Source organism: Felis catus, chromosome B3 (genome assembly GCF_018350175.1).
Source record: "Felis catus isolate Fca126 chromosome B3, F.catus_Fca126_mat1.0, whole genome shotgun sequence".
Lineage (NCBI taxonomy): Eukaryota > Metazoa > Chordata > Mammalia > Carnivora > Felidae > Felis > Felis catus.
In genome coordinates, this window is record NC_058373.1 from 118803988 (window position 1) to 118812205 (window position 8218).

The 8218-nt window shown below is 51.2% G+C and overlaps 1 protein-coding gene across 3 annotated transcripts in view; it reads right to left on the minus strand.

The window, feature by feature from the left end:
* MIDEAS (mitotic deacetylase associated SANT domain protein) overlaps positions 1-8215 on the minus strand; it is a 68011-nt gene extending 59796 nt beyond the window's left edge. The window contains exons 1-2 of one of the 3 annotated variants that reach the window (XM_023255823.2): positions 8098-8215; positions 926-1014 (exon numbers count right to left, since the gene is read on the minus strand). The gene's annotated coding sequence lies outside the window, so the exon portion shown is untranslated. The remainder of the gene's footprint in view (positions 1-925; positions 1015-8097) is intronic. The other 2 variants (XM_023255821.2, XM_023255822.2) reach the window with 2 other exon arrangements.
* Positions 8216-8218: the final 3 nt, after the last annotated feature.

Consider the following 8218-nt stretch of genomic DNA (forward strand, 5'->3'; position numbering starts at 1 on the left):
TCTCTCACACACACACACACACACACACACACACACACACACACACACAGCCAGTCCTCTGTGGCTCCTACTGCCCTCACCTAAGGTCCAAACCTCTTAGCCGACACAAAAGGCTGGCATGTGACCCGGCCCCTGCCTGCCCCTTTCAACACTCTGTCCCACCAGTGCTCCATCACACCGCTGCTGCTTGCAGTTCCCGAGGGGACCATGTCATGCCTCTACTGCACTTGCCTGAACTGCTCCCCATGTCGAGAATGCCCTGAGTCTCTTTACTACCTGGTGGACACCTACTCATTTCTTAGGACTCCGCTCACAATCAGGTCCTCCAGGAAGCTTCTCATTCATTAATTCCACAGCATTCACCAAGCACAGGTACCATGAGAGGCACCGGGGCCACTCTGGACCTTTCTTAACATTCCTCTCTCCTCTGGCCTGGCAGAAGTGACCAGTTCCTCCTCTAAGCCCAGCAGACCCCTGAGCACATTGACAGTGACAGCGTGTCATTAATTGCTCTGGCTTTTGCACATGTCTGTCTCCCTCACAAACCATGAACACCTTGAAGGGGGAGGCTGGATCTTCTTCATCTCTGCATGCCGAGTACCTAGCACAGAGCACACAGTAGGGATTCAATAAATGCATGTCGCACGAGTGAGTAAAAGAATCAAGAACGTGAGGTAGGGGCGCCTGCGTGGCTCGGTCTGTTAGCTGTCCAACTTCAGCTCAGGTCCCACGATCTCCCGGTTCGTGGGTTCGAGCCCCATGTTGGGCTCTGTGATGACAGCTCAGAGCCTGGAGCCTGTTGAAGATTCTGTCTCTGTCTCTCCCACTCGTGCTCCCCCCCACCTCAAAAATAAAATAAACATTAAAAAAAAAAAAAAAGGAACGTGAGGGAAAGTACCCTGTAAACCACGCTGGGCACGGTTACCTCTGCTACTGCTCTGGCCGGTTTTCTTCTTCTCTGTCACTGGACAAGTCAGATCCTAAATGCCAGCTGGGTGGTTCAGCACAGCCTCCCTGGAGAGATGGTGGAGGAAATGCTGAGCCTTTCACCATGTCTAGTGCAAGTGGAAGTGGGGTTGGGAGTGGCTGTTGACTCCTAAGTTGTCACAGAACACCTGCTATTGGCGAGCCACAGAGGAAGTGGACATGGCTCATGTGGAATGTCCCTTGCAGGCCCCTTACGATGGCCCGTCATAGGGAGACTGGGGAGGGGACAGAGGAGAGTGGCTAGAGAGGGCTAGAGGGCTAGTGTCTTAGGCCAGAGAAAAGTGCATTCCTGGGCCTTCCCCTGGGTCCTTCATGGGATCTTAGGAACTGGGATCTTAGGAACTGGGAGAATTCCTCCATTTCTGTAGTGTTAACTCAATCCACTTTCTGCGCTTTGAAAATACTAAGTAATCTTATTGACCAAATGAGTCTGGTTAGGAGTTTTTAGGGACTCAACAGGTTGAGAGCCATTAAGATCAATTAAGATTATAATAACATAATATAATGGCAAGAAGTCTATTCAAAAAACATCCCACTCTCTTCCAAAAGACCTCCCGTCTCCCACTGCTTATTGTTGTTTGTAAGTTTCTTCTTTGTATATCTTTGTGTACTGCCGTAAGGAAACTGAAGAGATGGGAGTCCTTGGCTTACAAAGAGACTTGCTGGAACTAATGATTATGATGATCCATGCAGGATGGCAAAAGGAAATGGAATAATATGGGGTTTGTGCCCTGACCCTTCCATTCAGCAGCTGTGTGACCTTAGAGAAGCCACGTATCCTCTCTGAATCTTAGTTAAAAATGAGAGCGTTATTATAGGTGCCCTTCCTAGCTTTACATTCTTTTTTTTTTTAATTTTTTTTTTAACGCTTATTTATTTTTGAGACAGAGAGAGACAGAGCATGAACGGGGGAGGGGCAGAGAGAGAGGGAGACACAGAATCGGAAGCAGGCTCCAGGCTCTGAGCCATCAGCCCAGAGCCCGACGCGGGGCTCGAACTCACGGACCGCGAGATCGTGACCTGAGCCGAAGTCGGACGCCCAACCGACTGAGCCACCCAGGCGCCCCAACATTCTTAACCTCAGGATTCTCTGAGATGCTGTTACTGCAGTTACTATAAAACAGGGACTGCATGAAAACAGTCCCTGAAGTCCTAGTCAGCTCTAAAAGTTGACTGTTTAGTGAAACAGCAGATTCTAGAAATTATTGGTTTATTAAATGTGGTTTGCACATAACTTTTCAGAAATAGTTTTCTTTGTCAATTCTAGTTTCACCCCTGTATGTTCTTCAAAACTTCCAATTAAAAGTCCATTCGTTATTAACTGCAACATTGTGTGTAGTTGCAAAAGACTGGAAGCAGCCCAAATGCTCTCCAGTAGGAGACTACTTAATTAAAAGAGGGTATTTTCTACAGTGGAGTACTAGCCATTGGAAAAAATGAGGCAGCTCTACGTGCGTTGTTGTAGAATAATCTCAAAGACACATTGAGTGAAAAACAGAATGCAGAACCCTGTGTATAATATGCCAGAATTTGTTTATATATTCATACTTTCCTTAATCTGCAGAGGCTACATCTGGAAGCACGGCTGAAAAATGACAAACTGTGGCTGCCTAAGACAGGGACACCGAAGGATTGAAAAAATGGGAACATTAGAGACTGGGAAATTTATCTTTTCAAAGTTTCAGGTTATCAAATTATCAATATTTTCTTATGGCTTCTGCTTTGTATCTTTCTTAAGAAGGGCTTCCTTCCCTCAAGGTTAAAATAGATATTTATTTCTCTAATTCTATTGCACTTGTGTATGTGGGCATAATATGTATAACAATCTCTTTTCTATGTTGAAATGACTTTCGAGACTAACTTTATGCTCTACAACATCTCTTTTGAATTTTCCACCATATTTATACCTTTTTGAATAGAAAGTTGGGATGGGAGTGAGAATCTACCAGATTTCATTTTTATAGAAAACAAAATTTTTAAGGAATCTATTTTATAGAGTACATCTTATGGTTTGTGAATTGTAGCTCAATTCAAAAAGAAGGCATCTAGCTTATATGGCAAGGTTGAGGTTAACAGCATGAGAACTGGGTGGAGACAGAATCCTCCCAGTCAAGGCCAATATTAGGGTTTAGCCAGGATCTCCCAGAGACTCAGTTTTATAGTTTAGCCTAGTTTTATAGGTTCAATGCCTCTTTGTGCACAACAGACCTGCAGCTAACCGGGAAGCATCTCTCTGTCTTCCTCAAAAGTCTTGCCTGAGAGTTGGCCCCACCTCCTTCTAACAGTTTGGTTCTCTTGGAAGGACAGGCCACCCAGATGACAAATGCTCTTCCCTAAGAGCTGCCGTTCAGGCATAGGACACTGTGGGGCAGGCAGGTCAACGGGGCTCAAATCAGGACAAGGAGGAGCCAGTGTGGAAGCTGGACAGATACCATCTGGCGCCCATGGGGAAGAGGTACTGGAAATGGAACAGAACAATGAAGTGCAAAGCCAGGAGGCGCCAGAGAGGCTAACGGGCAGGAGGAGGCAAGGCTGGGGAAACGTTTAGAATACAGACCAGGAACATGGTCCTTGGTGCTTGGCGTGGCTGTGTGTGCCTACACACAAACGGACAATATTTGACAGCCGTTGTCATTTTATCCTCATCACCAAATATTTACTGGGACTTGCTGTGAGTAGCGCACCAGCCCTGAAGATACAAATAGATTTAAAACAGGGACTTCCAGTTTAGTTAAAAAGGGATAAAAGTGATCCACACAAAGGCACATTGAAGGAGCTGAATGAAGGGTATGAGTGAAGGCCAAAGGAAATGTTAAAAATCCTTTAGGCCAGGTTTCAAGGTCTTCTTCAGTCCAGAGGCCCAGTGGATGTTACTGGAGTCCCTGGGGGATGCCCCGCAGGATGGGACAGGGGAAGTTCTTGAAGAGGGAAACATGAACAGGGCTAGAGGGAAAGCAAGAACCTCTGTTCTGTTCTGCTTCTCTGTTCTGAGCCAAGCAGAACAGAAGAAAAAGGCATTCCAGGCTTCCAGGGAAGCATGAGAGGTAGGAATGCTTGCCACCAGCAGTTTGGACAAACACACAGAGTGGGTCACTGGGTCAGAGCAGAGGGTTAGGGCAGGAGATCAGCAGAGGCCAGACCCCTGTGTGGAAGGCCCTGACTGCCAGCCTAGAAGTTTGATCCTTACCATGCAGACAGTGGGGAGCCATTGAAGGCTGCTGAGCAAGAGGGTGACTCTTGCAACCAGGCATCTTAAGTGACATTACAGAGAGCCTTTTATCCGAGGCTTATGCAAAGCCTTGTGTATATTTCAAGGAGCACTTGGTGCAGAAAGTCAGAAAGTCGTAAAGCAAGGCCCTGTGTCACGGAGATGAGGGAAAAAAAAGGTTTAAGGGTCTTACAAAGAGATGCTTCACTGAGTGCGAGAAATGAAGGGGGGACCATTTTAAAGAAGGAAACAAATTTGCAGGACAGAACTGCCAGGCATCTGGAAAACTGTAGCACTTTCTTCAGAGTCGGGCATGCCCTCTTCTAGCTGGGGGTGTTCTGCCTCCTTTTTTGGAGGTTAGTTGTGGTGTCAAAACACTGGGTTGTGGTGTAGGGAGTGAGGCAGCTGGGAGGAGGCAGATGAGCAGAAATATATATATCAGGCCTGGAGAGCATAAAAGGCCTTCATTCTGAGCCCAGCTTCTTGCAAGGGACTTCATCTGCCTCTCTCAGTGGCACTTGGGGGTTTTCGCCAGAGTTGCTGAGCTTGCTAATTACCTCCAACAGTTTCTCCTCTGAAAACAAAATGATTTTTAAAATCTGTCGGGTTCCGATGCAGAGCTTTTTCAATATTGTTCCTCGTCGTGCATAGTGAGGCAGCAGGGCTGCTCAGGGGCCGTGAACTGGGCAGCAACTTTAGGCCATAAATCAGCATTTACATAAGGTGGGAGAGGAAGTCGGGATTATGTTTCCGGTCCTACCCTGGGCCATGTACAACTCCAGGCAAGCCAGGAGAAGGGCCTGAGTTAGGCACAAAAATCAGCCAGGTTGAGCTGAAGATGTGGGCAGGCAGCTAACGCCTGGTGGGGCCACAACTCCAGGAAATCCGCTTCCTTCTTCCTCTGGCCTTTGCAAGGGGTCCCTCTCCTCTGTTCTCCTGCCCACACTCCTAAGGTCCTTCGGGCACCTTCAGTCTCTGCAGGTTCTAAATTAACACTAAGTACTGCAACTCAAAACTGTCTTTTCTTTGGGGTCAGAAGGGAATGCTCCCCTCCTCTGCCCCTCAGGGCTAGTGCTGGGCACCAGTAGGTCCCTACTAAAGCAACCACATCGGGTGATGCAGCTTAACCAGAACCCTGACAGTCAAGTTCAGTAAAAACACAAATGTACCCAGAACAGAAGGTTGTGCAACTCAGGAACTCCTACCATGGTGGTGTTTTTGCGCTAAACCTCATTCCCCTGTGGCAATTGTGCTTGTACGTCCCAGACTTTCTAGAAACGTCCTGATTTCATATGTTTTTCCTCGAGTCTCTGGAAGCACATAGGTGTCTGCCAGGGACTGTGCCCTAATGTTTTGGTTTGACAACTTGACACTGTGCCCATGACACACAGCTGGCATGAGGCTGCAAAACAGCATTTTTTCCTTCAGGTGAAACTCAGTTACTGGGTTGGGGAGAAGGCCAGGCATGGGGAAGCTGCAGTGTGCCCGCGCTATCAGTACCTGGCGCTCTGAGCGGAGAGACAGCCCCAGCACTGCGGTGGGACGGTGCCACAGGGTCACACAGCACCCCCCCCCCCCCGTGGTGCAGGGCTGAGAGGTGCCCCGTGACAGTCCTCCACCTAGGCCATGGGGAGAGTGGGTTAAGATACGGAGTAGGAGGGGCGCCTGGGTGGCTCAGTCGGTTGAGCGTCCGACTTCGGCTCAGGTCATGATCTCGCGGTCCGTGAGTTCAAGCCCCGCGTCAGGATCTGTGCTGACAGCTCAGAGCCTGGAGCCTGCTTCGGATTCTGTATCTCCCACTCTCTGCCCCTCCCCCGCTCATGCTGTGTCTCTCTCTGTCAAAAATAAATAAACTTAAAAAAAAAAAAAAAAGATATGGGGTAGGAGCAGAATGGCCCTGGTTGTATCCCGTACAAGCTTTTTGACTGTTTTTTACATCCCTCTTACTAGAGTTAGCACATCTGAGGCCCTCAAGGAGAACCTGTTTGCCTTCTTTCCACACTTGCAGGCCTGGCTCCTTTCCTGCAGCGCAGAAGCTCAGGAGGTATGAGGACCCCCATCCTGCTCTGCGCTGCAGACCGGGCTCAGGAAATGGGCCAGGGGGCTCTTCTGGAGAAAATGTCCTTGAGGCACCCCCCCGCCGTGGGTGCCACCCCACTCACCCCAGACACCATCACAGACACACAGTCTCAAAGCCCCAGCACTTTTCCCTTTGCCCAGAAGACAATAAAGGAATTAGGACCCACCTACTAAGTTTCTGCAGCTGACACTTCAAGGCTCAAAGTCGAGCTCGCCAGCTCAGTCACACATGTCTGACGTGTCCTCTTTGCAACCAGGCCCCACTCCAAAGCGACCGTGCAATTTTGCTAATTCAAACTGCTTTCCCGTTTAGGGAGGCTGATAGCCATCTCCCATCTCCTTTTCCTGCTGACGTCATCCCACATTTTCTACAGACACAAATAAGGGCACAGTTCCCGGGATAGTTTTCAGGCTGCCTAAGGTGGAAGTGGAGGGGTCTGCCCTCCTGGGTCCCCTTCACTTCTCTGGTGTTTGGCAAGTTGTCGGAGGTTAAGGGAGAGGCAAGGAAATAAATCACCTAGCTAAGGCTAAAGGCCAAAAAAGAACTTGGTGACTGCAGATCAAGCCCAGATCTGTCCTGGGCATTTGCAATGCAAATCTGCGTTTTGTTCCCTGCCACCAAGGTCTTGCACAATAGCCTGTGTATAAACATCCACGCCAACAATGCCTGACTGTGCAATCACGCCGTAATTACAGGCCGGCAGGAAGCTGCTGCTAGGAACTGCACCATTCACCCTCTAGACATCCCATGTCGGAGTCCCCACGGCACCGACGTACATTCCGGCACACCAACGCCGTCCCGCCGCTGCCCCGGCCGGGCCGCCGCTGCTACAGTCGCAGTCTCCAAGCCAGGGAGCCTGGCCGCCACCCGCCCGGCCGGCCGGCCTGCCAGCCCTGAGTTACTTTGCAGGGATGTCATAAACTTCTCAGCTGTTCTTTAAAAAGCCCTGCGCCACGAGGCTACCGAGGGCGGCGGGAACCACCAGTAAAGTTCACAAGCACAATCCTGCAGCCCCAGCAGTTTTAGAAAACAGAAGAGAGCTGAGATGCCACAGAGTCCACTGGAAGCGGGTTTCGGAGTTTTATATAGAAAACATTCACATATGTACGTGGGCGTGCTGACAGTTTTTATGGCTAAATTGCAAAGTGTTAGGCCTTAGGGATTACTGTCAGGTTCGGGACGAGGTGTGGGAGGAGAAAGAGTGGGGGAGTCAGGAGCGATTTGCTGAAAGGGGGCTTGGGGGCAATTCTGGTTTTGCTTTTTGGGAAAGGAGCAGGGTTGTTTTCCCTAAAGTCCGAGTTGCTCTGCTCTTCGTCACTGGAGGGCCGAGCAAAAGAAAAGTGGGGGGAAAGTTTCTTTAACTTCCTTCCTGCAACCTCACCGAAGGCTGCGAAGAGGAAGAACACGTCCCCCTGGGAAGCACCGGGCAGGGCTGGGGGACGGCTGCGCCCAGCCTCTGGGGGTGCGGGACGCTGGGCGGACGACTAGCCCCGCACGCAGGCCGCGGGCAGCCCCTCCCCGCACCCCTCCTTTAGCACACGGGCCGCCCGGTTGCAGCCCCGTCTGTTTTAACTCCCGCGGGAAACCGGCCACAACAGGGGCGCAGCCTGGGGCCTCCGACCCCGGCCACGGAGCGTCAGCCCTCCCCCCCCCTCCCCTCCCCCCTCCCCCCTGCAGCGCCGCCCGCACCCCAGCGCCCGGCGCGGCGGGCCCAACCCGGCCCCCCACATCCCCGCCCGCAGGGCCAAGCCCCGACCCCACGCGTTTCCGAGCCCCACGCCGGCGCCCCGGCGGCAGAGGGGGCGCCCGGCCCGCGGCTCACCTGCACGCTCGATCCCGGGGCCGCTCGGAGGGGCGCGGGGCGCTGGGCGCAGGCGAGCGCGGCCCGCAGACTCAAACTTTGTTGCTCTCGGGACGGCGCAGTCGTCACTTCCTCGCGGAGC